This window comes from Brachyhypopomus gauderio, chromosome 21, assembly GCF_052324685.1.
Source record: "Brachyhypopomus gauderio isolate BG-103 chromosome 21, BGAUD_0.2, whole genome shotgun sequence".
In the NCBI taxonomy this organism is placed as follows: domain Eukaryota; kingdom Metazoa; phylum Chordata; class Actinopteri; order Gymnotiformes; family Hypopomidae; genus Brachyhypopomus; species Brachyhypopomus gauderio.
In genome coordinates this window covers 4,856,819-4,872,418 of record NC_135231.1, presented here as the reverse complement: position 1 = coordinate 4,872,418, position 15,600 = coordinate 4,856,819, and the positions used below count along the sequence as shown (strand labels likewise).

At 42.4% G+C, this 15,600-nt stretch overlaps 1 long non-coding RNA gene across 1 annotated transcript; it reads right to left on the bottom strand.

Annotated features, from left to right (window-relative positions):
- Nucleotides 1–11,613: 11,613 nt before the first annotated feature.
- Nucleotides 11,614–12,656, bottom strand: LOC143485219 (uncharacterized). The gene is made up of 3 exons (XR_013122811.1): nucleotides 12,240–12,656; nucleotides 12,039–12,126; nucleotides 11,614–11,895 (listed from the first exon to the last, which is right to left on the bottom strand). It is a non-coding gene; the product is annotated as an uncharacterized LOC143485219 (long non-coding RNA).
- Between the last annotated feature and the right edge of the window lie 2,944 nt (nucleotides 12,657–15,600).

Below are 15,600 nucleotides of genomic sequence, written 5' to 3'. Positions count from 1 at the left end.
GAAAGGCTATCGCAGTGACAGAAGCAGCTGCGTAATATTACGTAGATCTTCTTAAAGGGACTGCAATGTAGACTTGAACGCATATTCAAGGCCTCAGTCTGTTAAAATGTGTCAGGAAAAGACTCCGCAATCGGTCCGCAGTCGAAAATGTTTCATGGATCCCTAACAGCGTCCTCTGTAATTGCACTAGCACACAAAAAGAAATGCCAGCTTAAGGTTCAAAATCGTCGATTTTCAATTTGTGTACTTCATAGCAAACAGTTACTTTCTCGATTCGTGATCAAATTCTGCCACCATGTCTTTGTAATGTAATTCACTACTGACATTAAATGTGAACGGGGACATATTGTTAGATTTAGTAACGTTGCCTATTTTTCCATCTCGTCTCTTTTTTCGTTTTTCTTCTCACAGCGACACCGTGGTTGTGATGTACACCCTGTTTCTACCGTACATGAACTCTGTCAACCTCTCAGACCTGCCACTCCACTGTGTTTACATCAAATAACTGCTTCTACATAATGCTGCTAAAATATACTCTAATAGTATGTTAAAGCCTGTCGTGTTTCTCTGTGTGTGGTTGTATTGTACACTTTGTCTTTGCACAATATCATCCCATTTATTGTTTTTCATTGTTTGTCCGATGTTGAAATAGACCTGTCATTCCGGGTGTTCATCTCTGTGTACGTCGAGTATGGTCAGACAAAGCCACCTTTAATACTGTGATCAGTTCTATTTCAGCACCACGGACAGCACCAGTCTTGTTTTAGCATGTTACGCTGTGCTACGCATCCTGGATGCACATTTCAGCAGTGGGCCACAATAAAAAGTTTGGTTTTCATACAAAAAAAAAAATTTATTCCTGCTGGTGATACCTGTTGCAGTTTGTTTATTCACAGGAGGCGTAAGTAAATAGCTAGAGCCTCAGGAAGTGCAGTGAACTGCAGATGGATTTGTGTTTGTAGTTTGAAATTCAGTTCCTCACTCTGCATCAGCTAAAACATAATTTCACCTATAATGTATTTGGAAAGGGCATAAAGTAGTGGTGCAAGTAATGAAAAAGTGTATTAAATATTACATAAAAGCATTCATAATAACAATAAGAAGAAGACTGCATTATTCAATAAAAAGTGAAATTTCTTCCAGAATAAAAAATGCTCTAAACGTCTATGAAACGTTTTTTTTAATCAGTGTTATTTTATATTAACAAAGAAAAGCACAAGAGTAAGCTAACCAGGCAGTCGAATTACAGAAAAGAAAGTTTGCATACCAGTAATGTTAGGTGTCATTGTAGATGTCAGGGGAAGACACAGCATGGTCATCAGATTCGCTCTTCCAGAACAGGGCTGATTGCGAGCTGTAGATCAACATGACTAGTCTAATTCAAAAACCAACAAGTTCAATGCACACAATACACTATCAGTACAATATCTCACTGTATGTATTTGCAAGTGAGTCATGTTTACTGTTCTTTCTTGCCACACTTACATAAATCCAATGATCTATTCATGGTGAACTATGAGCTATGTCTGTTACTACATTAGTATGAAAGTATTAATACAAAATTAATTGCGAAATAAAATGTTACACAGTCTCGATATATTTTCCCTTATGTTTAGATTTTTGCTAACTTTATGACTCGTGCTGCCATCTGCTGGCGGTTTCCTTACTGTATTTTCTTCTGCCATATAATTATGTTTATGTTTTTTTAAATATGAGGTAATATTATGTAGGAACCCATATTCTTGTCAAATTATTTGTTTTTTAATAACAAAGACAGTAATGTTATATTATTTCAGAACAATTTATGTATTTGTCATTGCTTGGAAGTCACTGGATAATTTCCTAACATCAAACTAGCCAGGGTCTGTATTGCATCTGTATTGGGTCTATATTGACCAGCAGAGGGAGGTAGAGAATCAACTTTGACTATACATCACAAGGGAAAACGTTAATAGCGCATTTGACAAAAAAGCAATTTAAATGAAAACACGAAATATAAAATACTTTATTTAATTTTTTGTCAACTAGCCTATGTTTAGCTAATGCTTACACACCGCCTGATGTGTGTCATGGGGGAAGTAAGAAATGTTTCAACTCGCTCCTGTCATTTCCTTGCCGTCGAGTTTATTTACAATATCAATTGTAACACAATAGTATTACGAACACAAATTCTCACATTGAGCTAGAGTGCAGGTAGGGTCCTTCTAGGCTGAAAATCATACCGCTTCCCCCTCTAGTCACACAAACTGAAACAGGTGAAACTCGCTGTAGGTGTAGCGACCGGTTTACACACCAGGGGTTGACATTAGGTAAGTATTCGAATGAAATTTCACTCCGAGTCCATTTCAGAGATTAATGTAAATTAAATCAAGCAGTAAATGGCTTCCACACCACGATTCAACATCAGAATACACTATACACAGCGTGTATTTCAGTTAATGATGGATGTTGGCCGTGTGTTAAGGGAATTATCCAACAAATGTCTCAAGGAGAATAGACATTTTTTCGAAGGCAATGGCTGTAATTTACCCAGACTTCAGACTGTCAAGTGTTCCTGTCAAATAGTACACTTTATACTGTTAGAGCTGAATCATGCCCTGTAATTATATTTTTATTATACGGGATTATATGATTATTAGCATATTGTTTGTGTAGCATATATTGTTTGGTTGAATCTCTCTTCACTACACACATAGAGATACCTATTAAACCAAACGGGGTGTGAGGAGAATTTAGCACAGCCATTATTTAACACAGATCATCAGCTCTCTGCGCTCACTATGGGGGGAATATGTTAATCACAGCACCCAATTCTTAAGGGCTCAGAGTCATGCATGTGTAAACTCCTACCAAACATTACACTGAATTGTTATAATGTACATGATATGCACCAATAAAACCTACAGACAGTGGCGTGTCTACATGAGCTGAGGCGTTGACTATGAACAATGTGTGCTCTTTTGATTCCAAATTTCCTTCAAGGACTTAAATTATATTAAACTGAAATAAATTCAGCTCAGTTTCCAATTAAATTAAATTCAGTTAGGTTCAGTTTAGTTCAGTTCAAATTAATTCACTTCACCCCAACTTAATTACATTAAGTCGAGCTCCTCCCTTTGGGCATGTTTGTGTAAGTGGATAGTCTATGTCCATGTACGTATTTCCGTGTGTATTTCGTTGTGTGTGTCTGGGTTATCCGTATCACCGGTCCTTCGTCTCGTTGTGGTTATGTATTAAAAATACTGCTTGTTGTCTTTATTTATTTAAGCGTGTGTTTTGTCTGTGTTTGTTGTCAAGTGTTGATTGCGAGGCGTTGTGTTGAGTGGTTTTTGTCTTGCGCTATTGCTAAATATTCTTGGCGTCTTGTTTACCGCACAGCAAAGTCACAAATTGAATTCGGTTTATTTCCTGATAGTCTTGTCAAAAGTGTTTGTTTTGAATTCAAGGCACCTATCTTGAAATATTCAGAGGTGAAGATATATGAGAAAGCGGTCCTTGATACTTGAGTATCAATACTGTTCATATTGCTACAGAAGGCATGATGAACAGTTGTTTACATTTAGGGTTTTATCATGTTAGAATGACAACTATGATATCACATGTAGTGAAACAAGATGATTAAATTTAAAGAAATAACTATTAAATGAAACAGAAGGGAAAAAATCTGAAAGAAAAGCAAATTGAGTCATTAGACATAGATATAGGTATGTAGGTAGGTTTCCTCAGTTCACTGCAACTGTAAAACACTTTAGAGGTATGCATCACAAGATATTGCACTAATGTCACAGATTAAGGAAATGTTAGGAATGTGAGCTTTCTAGTTACATCTCCTGTTAACACAGAGTACAGTATATGTAAAAGTGAAAGATGAGATGCAGGAGTCAAAAGGCAGGACTCAGACGTGTGTACTTATAAAACAATATTTACGAGAACAATGCCAGGTAATGGTTAGACATGCATGACAAGCTCAAGAAAATTGGAGGCCAAATCACAGAGAATGAAAATACCATGTTACACCAAAGCAATGCCTAACAAACAGAAAAGAGAAATGGGTGTAAATACACATGCCAATGAAAAGAGAAGAAGATATAGATAAGAATCAGGAGTAAGAAATATAGCACATGAAACAGGGTGGAGACAATAAGGCGAGAAAAACACGACCACATGGTGTGGATACCATAGGAACTGTGATGCCAATGGGAGAATCAACATTTATCTGTTGATATGTAATCTATGCAGTGTATATTTATTTTAATCTCAAAGATTCATCACTGAAGGTACTTTTTAATCAAAGATTTAACCTGTCCAAAATCTTAATCCTAATCATTTCAAATGTTAGCGTAACTGGTACCATAGTCTACAGTTTTCACTTTCTTTCAAAAACTCATCAAGTTACACGTTTTCAGAGTAAAATAGATAGCTCTGACTATTCTTAAAGAATGTTCATGACAAATTTAAAAAGCGGGAGTTGCTAAGAGATTTGAACCTAGAGTTGGATGAAGATTAAATAAATTTATTTGGTGAACTAGACTAATCTGAAATTCCAAGAATGAACTCTGATGTGCAGTTTGGACATTTTGTCATTAAAGAAATCTACAGGATTGCCTTTAAGCTTGGTGTCCCCATCAGTCACCTTTAAAATGATGAATTCTGGAGCTTTGAACCTCATCTGAATGTAGCTTGTTTGTGGCTTGAGGCTCCTCATATTCTCCATTGTTACCATCCAAGCACATTTAGCCATTTGCTCATTAGAGATTAGAGGATTAGAGGATATATACAACTGAGTAACAACTGCATAGCAATGGCAGATAACACCATGCCTACTGATAACACCTATTACAGCCCAGGACCCCTCCCTTCGGATGTGTGTATGTGTAATTTGCGTCTGTTTGTCTCCTTTTATGTACTTCCTGTGGGTGTGGTTGTGTGTGTATGTGTTCACTTGTCTCGTTACCTTAATGTGTCACATGTGTCTAGTATATACTGTGTGCTGTAACTGAGTCCTGTGCTCGTCTACGTGAGTCCATTTAACCCTGATGAGATCCGGGCGTGGTCTACCTTCTTGGGGTCCAGCAGGGTGTGGCGGACCCATTGCATTTTTTGTTAAAATAATCAGCAGATTTAGCCCAATTGCAAGTAAAATAAACAATACATATGTTAAATTAGTTTGCTCTCATTTATTTATTAGTTACTTTTTTATTAAAATGTAACACAATAAGGAAATGAATCATAAATCATGCTGGCTGACAGGCTGGTCCTATGGATAGCTGCTGACGGGCTGGTGCTAACGGAGCTGGCTGCTGCTCATCCTCCTTTTCATTATCACTATCAGACTCTGATATTTCAGAAATGTGATCCTGAAATTTCTTCTTCTGAATCACCATCAAAATCCTCTGTCTCTTCCAATAGCAGCTGTAAGGCAGTCTGAACTGAGAATCGCTTTGCCATCTTTTATAGCATTTTTAGCATTTTTAGCATTTATAGCATCATGTCCCCATGATTGGATGAAACACACACTCACACACACATACACACACACACACACACACACACACACACACACACACACACACACACACACACACACACACACACACACACACACACACACAGGTCCAGAGAGGAGGGAGGGATAATGAGGGCTGAGAGAAAAGATGCTTCTTTCAGATCTTACCCCTTTGTCTCTATAGAGATTCTTCGTCTGCTGTCTGACAATATGCAATCAACCCCTGATGTGACAACCATCAAAAGTGTTGATGGTTGCTCACCTTTGCATGCCAAACTCCTCTGTCCTTTGTTTGTATATCCTTTAAAGTCATACAGACGACTATCAACTACCCAACCCAATGTTGATTGCCCACTTTGACTAGCCCAGGGCCCAGTGGACCCTGGACCCTGTATGTAATACAAATGTGAAGGGGGGGGTACGGGGGGGTGGTCATTGAAAATATTTTCTGATTTATGTTGCTCACAGAAAATGAGCCAAGGACCAATGAATCTCAGTTTGAAAAAAAAAAAATTGTAGAATTTTTTTAAGCTGATTTTTTAAAAATGGGTCCCACAGACCCTTGGACCATATAAGGGTTGCATTTGGGTGTTTGGCTAAGTGCTACTTGCTTAGCCACAACTACCAATAAAGCTACATGTGTACTTGAGAATACTTGTCTCTGCATCCTGCCCTCCCTCCCTCGCATGTGACACCTGCGAATGATTATGCCCAGCGGTAGCATAATGAGAATAATACGGGGCTTAATACAGATCCTTGTGGGACACCATATTTGACACCATATTTTACTTTTGTGCCTACTGAGCATTCTTTTACAAGGACAAATTGGTAACGATCTGTCAGGCAGGATTTGAACCAGGAGAGTGCTTGACCTCTAATGCTGGGACATAGACCAAATAGACAGCAGAAGACCGAAGCTCAAATCACTGGGACATAGGCAGGAGACCACAACTCAACCCAATGCACTACATGGGAATTACTGAGAATGAAGGCTAGAGACTGAGGGGAATGCTTGGTGGAGACGTGAGGGGGCAGTGGGTAGTGGTGCACAGGTGGTGTACCCAACCAGACACCATGGCTCTAGAGGTGGCCACGCTCCCAGTCCAGGGGCAGACTGGCATGCATTACTACCGGGGATTTCCCCAGTGGGCCGATGGGGTAGTGGGCTGGTTTAACTCTGCCCGTGGAGGAGCCATTGCCACACACTGCAGCCCCGGCCCGTAGTCACGCTGTTGTTTAAAGGCTGGATATTACTTTCACGAGTGACCGTAGCGCCTGCTTCGCGAGAACCTCCGCCAACGGCGGAGGCGTTTATACTTGTCGTGTCACATTCATTGCAGTGTTCTCCGAAACGATATGTGGTAGTATAAATAAACACCCCTCAAAAACAGGGGAAGGAACATTTACCTGACGAATTTTAATGTTGCTTTGTGTTTCAGGTTTGAAAAGTGCTGGAATTTAGGCTAAAGTACTTGAAAAATTCCAGCGCGAGGTGTGCGGAGTCGCGCACTGCGGTCACTCGCGACAGTATAATCCAGCCTTAACGGTGCCTATTACCTCTCCCCTGCTGCAGTCAGGCAAATCTACTCAGCATGCGGCCGCGGACTGGGCCTGTAAACACATGAACGAGCATGCCAGCCAGCTGATGCGGGCTGACGGCATGCAGCGGAGATCAGAAAAAAAAACAACTTGTCCCAGAAAATCTGGACCGGACTATGAAAACATACAGCAGCTGTGTCACTTATTAATACAAGCAGTCACGAACTGGAAAAGCCTTGTCCATACATATATATATATGTAAGCTAGATTTTCTAATTAGTGCAATCCAGGTGAAATTAGTGGAATCAACACAATCCAGGAAGCCTGAGCAAAATCCTGGTGAGGACTTTTAATTTCTGAACCTGGATTATACACCTCTGCAAACAGAGAATTATAATTAATGTGGCATTAGTATGGACAAGGCTTTTCCAGTTTGTGACTACTTGTATTAATAAGTGACACAGCTGCTGTATGTTTTTATATATATATAATGTAGTGGGCCAGTCTGTCAGGAACTCCCGTGCCACTTTTTCTCCCCAGTACGCCCCTGTCCCAGTCTCACCCATGGGAAAGAATATCCCTAACTAAAAGGGAAGACCTTCACTGTTTAGCCATGTTTTTACAGTAGTCCTATGTGGATAATGAGTAGTAGTGTAGTTTAACTCAAAAGGCAAGATGTGGGCAATACCAAGGTCATGGGGTAGTGTGGGGATATATACACGCAAATATGATTGTCTGCTAAATGTTATAAATCTCAACAGGTATAACATCAGCTAAAGAAATGATATGGTCACACACATATTATTTGTATTTCTTTGTCAAATACTGTTTCTCAGGTTGTTCGAATGATGACCCAGAACAAATGTATTTGCTTCACACAAACCATGGGCTGGTCTCATTGGATTCTGTCTAGAATTAGAATTCAGAGAGATTATAGCTCAGAGGGAACTGTGATCTATGAACTATGATCTTGCTCATGTTTTTCAAATGCTGCTGAAATGACGTTGTGTTTGTGACTTTGCTCTTCCACTCTTTGGGTTTCATGAGAAATGAGAATGGTATGTAAGAAGATGCTTTTTGTGATCATACAGAAACTGCTTTTTTGAACACAGACTATACTTATTGATGCATGCTTTTACACACAATACCAGATGTTGTGAGGGACTGAAGTCATGCACAGGTAACACTGAAAATTACATGCTTGATTTGACTTCATATTGTGGCTCCCATTGAAAATTGTGAGTCATAGCCACAGCTGCATCACAAACAAGAGGGACATGATCAATTTTAGCTTATGCTTAGGCAACATGGTCAAAAGGAAATGAAAATGTTGTCAGCTTTATCAGTGTCTTCTAGGTTGTAAAAGCATCTAACGAGTTCCAGGCATACAGATTATATGGACGCACAATAAGATGAGCATGATGGAGATGACTGAAGAGGCTACACTGGTGGATGGGAAATTTAAATATAAGAAACTTCCAGATGGAAGTACAAACAAAAATAGTGGGGGGGGTGCGTGTAACGATTGTGGAGCGGCCGAGGGGGCACCATGTAGCGATTGTTGTAAAATAAATGGGTCTTATTTTTTACATTGAGGGGGCGACGCCCCCATTCGCCCCCCCGTGGCGCCGGCCCTGACCTCAAAGCAAAACATGTTGGGGCTAACGCGCAGGTCAGTAATGATAACTTAGCTGTAAAATGTATTCCTGGGTCATTCCAGGATTTTGGTACATTTACTGTCCCACCACTTAAATTTCAAATGTACATATCCAAAACATCTAAATTGTCACGTGTAGTGCGGCGAGAAGGACGAGGCACGAATCCGATCCTGCCAAACACTGTTGTTCCTTTTATTTATGAACGACAGCGCACGTAAAACACTTAAACATATATTAACAGGTAGACTCAAACAACGACAAGCACAGGACACTGCGCGAGCGCACATTAAATAGACAAACCACATTAGCCCCACGTGATCACGAGATGATTCACAGGTGAGACTTATTAATCACTCGACAAAACCCTAACCACGGATATCCACTGATGCAGACAAAGCACGTGGACAACGTTGACACACGCCCAAAAGGGAGGGGCCGTGGTCCTCAACGTGACAGACGCCCCCTCCAAGGGCACTACCCGTCCCGGGGTGCCAACAGGACTGAGTGCCCCGAACCCACGACGATGGGCGGATCCGACGCGCTCAGTCCTGCGTCTGGGAGGTGACTGCCCATGGCGAAGTGTCCATCACGAATCGCCTAGCACACCCTCCCTGGGAAGACGGGAGAAAACATTCACAAACACACACACAGGCACGCTTACACATAGTGGCACAAGAGGGAAAAACAGGTTAGGTACACAAAGGGGAAGACTAACAAACACTGGAACACACACACACGACATAGGCGCCAGGCTTCGCACCAGGAGGAGAGAGCGAGTAGGGGAGAGAGATCTGGTGTTGCTGGCGCTGCATTGGGCAGTCCCCCTCCTGTCTTTGCTGCAAACCCTCCGCTGGGCGCAGCGCGGCGGGCGGACGTGCCAGGTGCAGTGCCGCTGGCGGACGTCTCCGAGGCAGCGTAGCTGGCGGACGTGTCCGAGGCAGCGTAGCTGGCGGGCTTGCCAGGCGCAGCGCGAGAGAGCTCCTCCTCACAGTCCATCGACTCCTCTTCGCCCTCCAGGACCCCCTCCATGGACTCAGCCGGGCTCTCACCCCGGGAATAGTCCATGGGGCTGGCCCTGGAAGGTCCGGAGGACGCGGTCTCCCCAGGAGTGCTCCTCCCTTTTACAGTTCCCACGGAGGAGGGAAGGCTCTCCTCCTCATCCTCTGGGTAGGGGTCGCTCTCATACACCCCTGAACCCACGGAGGGGGAATAGTCCTCCGCACTGTAGTCTACGGTGGACCTGTCATCCTCCGAAGGAGGGTACCGGTCCAGCTCCTCTTCGTCCTCCGGTACAGTGGGAGAGAGACCCACAGGCGGAGGAAGGTAGTCCTCCTCCTCTTACTCCGACTCCTCCTCCTCCTCACCGTAGTCTACGGTGGTGTCGTCGTAGACAGAGGGAGTGTCTCTCCTCCACCTTCTGGGCCGTGACCAGCTGGAGGGCGCACACCGGGTCCGACATCAGCTCCTCCCGTGTCGGTGGGTTCTCCTCCTCTCCAAGCCCGCCCTCTGGTGGCGAAGCCTCGAAGAGCTCCGGGACGCTCACCCGTATGGGTGAGCCTTCCCGGCAGGAGCGGGGTGCTTCTCCTCCCACACCCGCGCCGCTGTCCGGCGGTACTCCTCCGCCAGCGCGGGTATGGAGGTCTCCCGAGCCGCGCACAGCAGGTACGAGCACTCGGGGTCCTACCTCAGCTGCGCCAGAGTCGGCGGGGTTCTGTGGCACGGGGGAGAGGAGGAAGAGCGGTGGTGCCGCTTACTGGGCTTCTTCCCCTTCTTCGGCTTTGTTTTGTAGCCTGGCATAGTTGTTGGTGTCTCGGACGGCTCGTTGTTCTGTGACGTTCGGCGAGGGACGAAGGACGAGACACTGAATCCTTCTTTGTAGCAGACGTCACTTTTATTTTGACAGAGATAAGAGGAACATAGAAAGACGCACACGGAAACGTGTAGACTTTAGACAACGATGAGCACAGGACACTGCGCGAGCGCACATTACAGTTTTTCTCGATTGTTTACACACATTGTCTGAAAGCATGCCTCATACTCTCAAAACTCTACACACAAATCAGAAAAACACACACACAATGGGCAAAACCCCTCAGTTCTCTTTCAAAATGAAACTTTACAGTCAGAACAATATTATATCTTCTCAAAATGGTATTTTGTTCTCAGATGACACACACAAACCATCATATGAATAGACATTTATAACAACTGGTTGAACACTGATGTGCTCAATGTAAAACACTATGATGAATGGAAAACACTTCTTCTCCATTCATCATAATGACTTTGGCCTTTTTTGTGCAGTGTTACACTTACTACAGACAGGAAATACATAAGTGCATTGTAAAATATTTTAAAATAGTGTTTTTATACTCAGAACACACATATACAGTAACAAATATATTTTATTTTTTCCCACAAAAGCAATGTACACAGTGTACATCCCACCCAACACAAAGTTGCACATACAGTGGCCTTCATACAAAACAGAAGAATTTACTGTATACAGTTACAGTAAAAAAAAAAAAAAACTATGTTGCATCCTCTCTTGTGTTTCGGTCTGGCCACAGCACCTCATCCACATCACAAGCAATGTTTTCTCTGGCCAAGCAGCGGGGGAAATATCGCCTAGCATGGCGAATCCAGCCATGAAAAGCATCAACTGCTATATCTCCACATGCGTCTTCCATAGCTTGGTGAAGGGGTATATGTGTTTGTGAATGTAGCTCATACACCTTCCATCTCCAGGCAGAAAAATATTCCTCAATAGGATTGAGGAATGGAGAATATGGAGGGAGATAAACAACTGAAAAGCGTGGGTGGGCAGTGAACCAATTATGAACCAGAGCAGCCCGGTGGAAACTTACATTGTCCCAAAAAGACAACGTACCTGAGCTGCTCTGGACCGTCTATCTGATCTGGTGGAATGAGTGTGTTGTGTAGGGTGTCGAGGAATGTGATTAGATGGGCAGTGTTGTAGGGGCCAAGGGTAGCATGGTGATGGATGACGCCGTGGTGGGTAATCGCTGCACACATAGTGATGTTCCCTCCGCGCTGGCCAGGAACTTCAACAATGGCACGCTGGCCGATGATATTCCTTCCCCTCCTTCGTCTTTTTGTGAGGTTGAATCCAGCCTCATCAATGAATATGAATTGGTGCTCCACTGCGTCCACCTCTAGCTCAAGGATTCTCTGCAACACACATGACAGTATCAGAAATAGACATGGAGGAGTCACTATTGTGAAGCACAATCATTATGATTACAATACTGAAATATGTATAATTTATACAGTGTTGAGTGTATACATCAGTTGTGAGATTGTATAGGACTTACTTGCACATAGTTATATCTCAGTTCTTTGACTCTTTCTGAATTGCGTTCAAAAGGCACCCTGTAGACCTGCTTCATCCTCAGGTTATTTCTGCGCAAGACATGGTCCAGCGTTGATAAGCTTACCCTATCAATATTTTGAAAGATCTCGGTGTCTTCTATTATTTTTCTTTGTATTTGCCGTAATGTTATGGCATTATTTACTAGGACCATGTTCAGGATTTCAGTTTCCTGTTCAGGAGACAAAAGACGTTCCCGTCCACCTCGTGGTGGTAACCTTTCAGTTCTGCAATCCAAATAGTAAAATACTGTAAATACTGTGCAGGAATACATTTCCCAAATACTTGAAACATTTATATTTATATTTACAGTCCTACAAAACAGTCCACAGGCAATACTGTACTCATTGAGTACTGTATTGATATGCAGTCCTGCAGTTTCCTACTGAGTGCTGATTTCTTACCTGTTCTCATTACGGAAAGTCCGGATGATGGATGCTACAGTGTACCTACTCAAATTTGGCTGTACTCTTTGCCCAGCCTCCCTCATTGTTAGACCATGGTTGACCACATGGTCAACCAAAGTGGCTCGGATCTCATCAGAGATTACGGTCCTTGGCCTTCCTCGTCCTCGTCCTAGTCCTCCTCGTCCTCCTCCTCTTACTCTCACTCCTCTGGCTCTGCCTCTGTTTCCAATGTTGGCATCCATTGCTCCAAAACAGAAGAGCTCACCTTTTGCCATTTTATGCTAAAGCTCTGATTGCTGATTGTAAACATGTGAGACAGGTGTTTGCTGATGTGATGAGTCAGTGTGCATAATATAATTAATATATTATATATATATATATAATATAATATAATTAACTTTAGAATTTTGAATAGCAGTGTGTTCCTTGTGAAAACAAGAGATTTTCTTCATGAAAATTATGCCAAATGCAGAAAATTGTGTGTAGTATTTGGAAAAAAGTGTGTTTTAGAACTGCAATTTGAGTGTAAAACAGGAATTGTGCTTGTAGTTTAGTAGAATTGGTTCAGGGGGTTGGTGCAATAGTTACATGTTGTGGTCATTGTGTCTCAATTACCAGTATTAGTGTGTAAACAATCGAGAAAAACTGTAAATAGACAAACCACATTAGCCCCACGTGATTACGAGGCGAGTCACAGGTGAGACAGATTATTACACGACACAACCATAACCACGGATATCCACTGATGCAGACAAAGCACGTGGACAACGTATACACACGCCCAAAAGGGAGGGGCCGGGGTCCTCAACGTGACAATAACCAAAAGACAGACCAGGGCAATGTTGGCGCAACAACTTATGATTTTATGTAGTTGTATAAATATTTTTTTCATTTTAAAAGCTATAATATGCTATTAGCACCTAAAAATCCCTTGTCCTGAAGCAGGTCTCATAATATTACAATAGGTGAAACAATTTAAAAGTAATTAAAAAATATATCATAACTACCATCATCATGCAATTAAGTCAATAATTATTATTTTAAAAATACTATTTAAAACATACTTTAATACTTTTTGTTGATTGAAATAGTTTCCAGAATTTTTGTCAACACAGTCAGACAAAAAAAAAAAAAAACACCATCAGACATTTTTAAAATACAAAAAGATCAGGAGTTATTGTGGGCAGCTCACACACGAAGGATCCTGTTAAGATTATTTCTTTTGCAGACATAGAACAAAACCATCAGGGTTCATAATTTGGATTATCAATTTGTACAGCCCTCATAGTTCTGTAGCTGGCCCGGAGAACAGATTCACAACACACGGGTGTCAGGAAAGAGTTCCAAAGTTTAATGATAATACATGTAGTTAAATACAGAATGATGAAGATGTGACTTAACACAATTGGGTCTGCATAATAAAACATATGTATGATTGGTGTTCTCCTTATCAGGAGAGGAGGCACAGTAGACTGGATCTAGGGGTAGTGGAAAAGTACAGGAAGAGAGAGAGGTAGAGAGAGAGAGAGAGAGAGAGAGACAGAGACGGAGACAGAGACAGAGAGAGGTTCTAACCACCTGATGCAGTGTGTGTGGCATGAGTGGATGAGATAAAACCAGTTTCTCAGCGTCATTCACCAGTAGTGCAGAGGCAGCAATGGGCCTCAAGCAGGCAGGCATGCCCTGTAAAACACAATCAAGAGATTTTAAAAGATATGTAACAGACCTATACTTACCACTGTGCTCTTGGGTCATGACCCCCACAGCGGTGACCCCTTTATCAGAAACATACAGATGAAATGGCAGTTCATAGTTTGTTCTAGGGCCAGAGGTGAGGTCAGGGCCCCTTTGAGGGATCTGAAGGCGTGCATCAGTGCAGGAGATCTACTCAGGATGATCTTTAGAGCAGCATTGTCACACTTTTGTCATAATCTGAACAGTCCAGTATCCAGTGGCGACAGTAGTGAACCAGCTCCAGATAGGAGACAGTAGACTGGTACCACTGCAGCTTTGGGGCGGATACCTTGAAAGCACACAGAGTGAGGTGGTTTAACAGAGACACAGAACCTTGTTTACAGGCAGAGGCATCAGTGGCTGAGAGCAAAATGTGTCTGCATAGCTGATAACAGCACAGTTAGGAGGAGGTGTCCATGCAGCCAAGGTGTCCCTCACAATGGTGGAGAACACTACAGGGGAGTCACTGAACCCTTGAGGGAGGTGGCTCAAAGTGAATTATCATCCTCTAAAGATGAAAACAAAATCTGACGACTATCTGGATGGACTGGCACTGAGAAAAAGGCAGAACAAATGTCAATAACAGTAAAGTTACAATGTGAAGCATGAATGGAAGTTAGGATTAACTTGCTGGTCAAAAGTGTGAAGGGGTATGCAGCATTATGGGATGTGGCAGTAGAGGGTAAACGCAGGTACAGGGAAATGGGGAGTCAAGTCCCTCCTACAGCTCCTCCCATTTCATTACCCTTCTGAACAATGGAGAGTTTGGTGGAGGTGAATCACAACGAATCGTGGCTGTTCAGTGAACCAGTTTGTACTTGAGCAACCCAGTGCAAACTTGTGTTGTCCCAAAAGATATCAAACCTGGTTCTGGTTCATCACCCTGGTGATGGAGAATGAGTATGTTGTGCTCTGTGTCGATGAAGGTGATGATGTGCACAGTGTTGTAGGGACCAAGAGTGGCATAATGCTGAGTGGCAAATTCATAGTGCAGTTGTTTCCCACTGTCACTGGCCCAGTCCGGGTAGACTCACTGAATGGATGTTGCTTATGGTAACGTTGTCAGTAATAATGTGCTGTTGTAGTTGTTTGAAACATATGCAGTTGTTTACTCTGACCATATTGATGATGGTCTCTTTCTGTTCTGAGGTGGATTGCCACCCTGCAAGGTGTAGTCTAGTATATGACGTAGTATGTATAGACTATAGGTCTACTTATCTATTCTGTTCATACTGTTCATATCTATTCTATCTATCTATTCATTTTGAAATGTCTGGATGATGCTACAGTGTAGCAGCACAGATAAGGTTGGACCCTTTGCCTTAGAAAACTCATTGTCCACATGATCAACCAGAATGGCTCTGA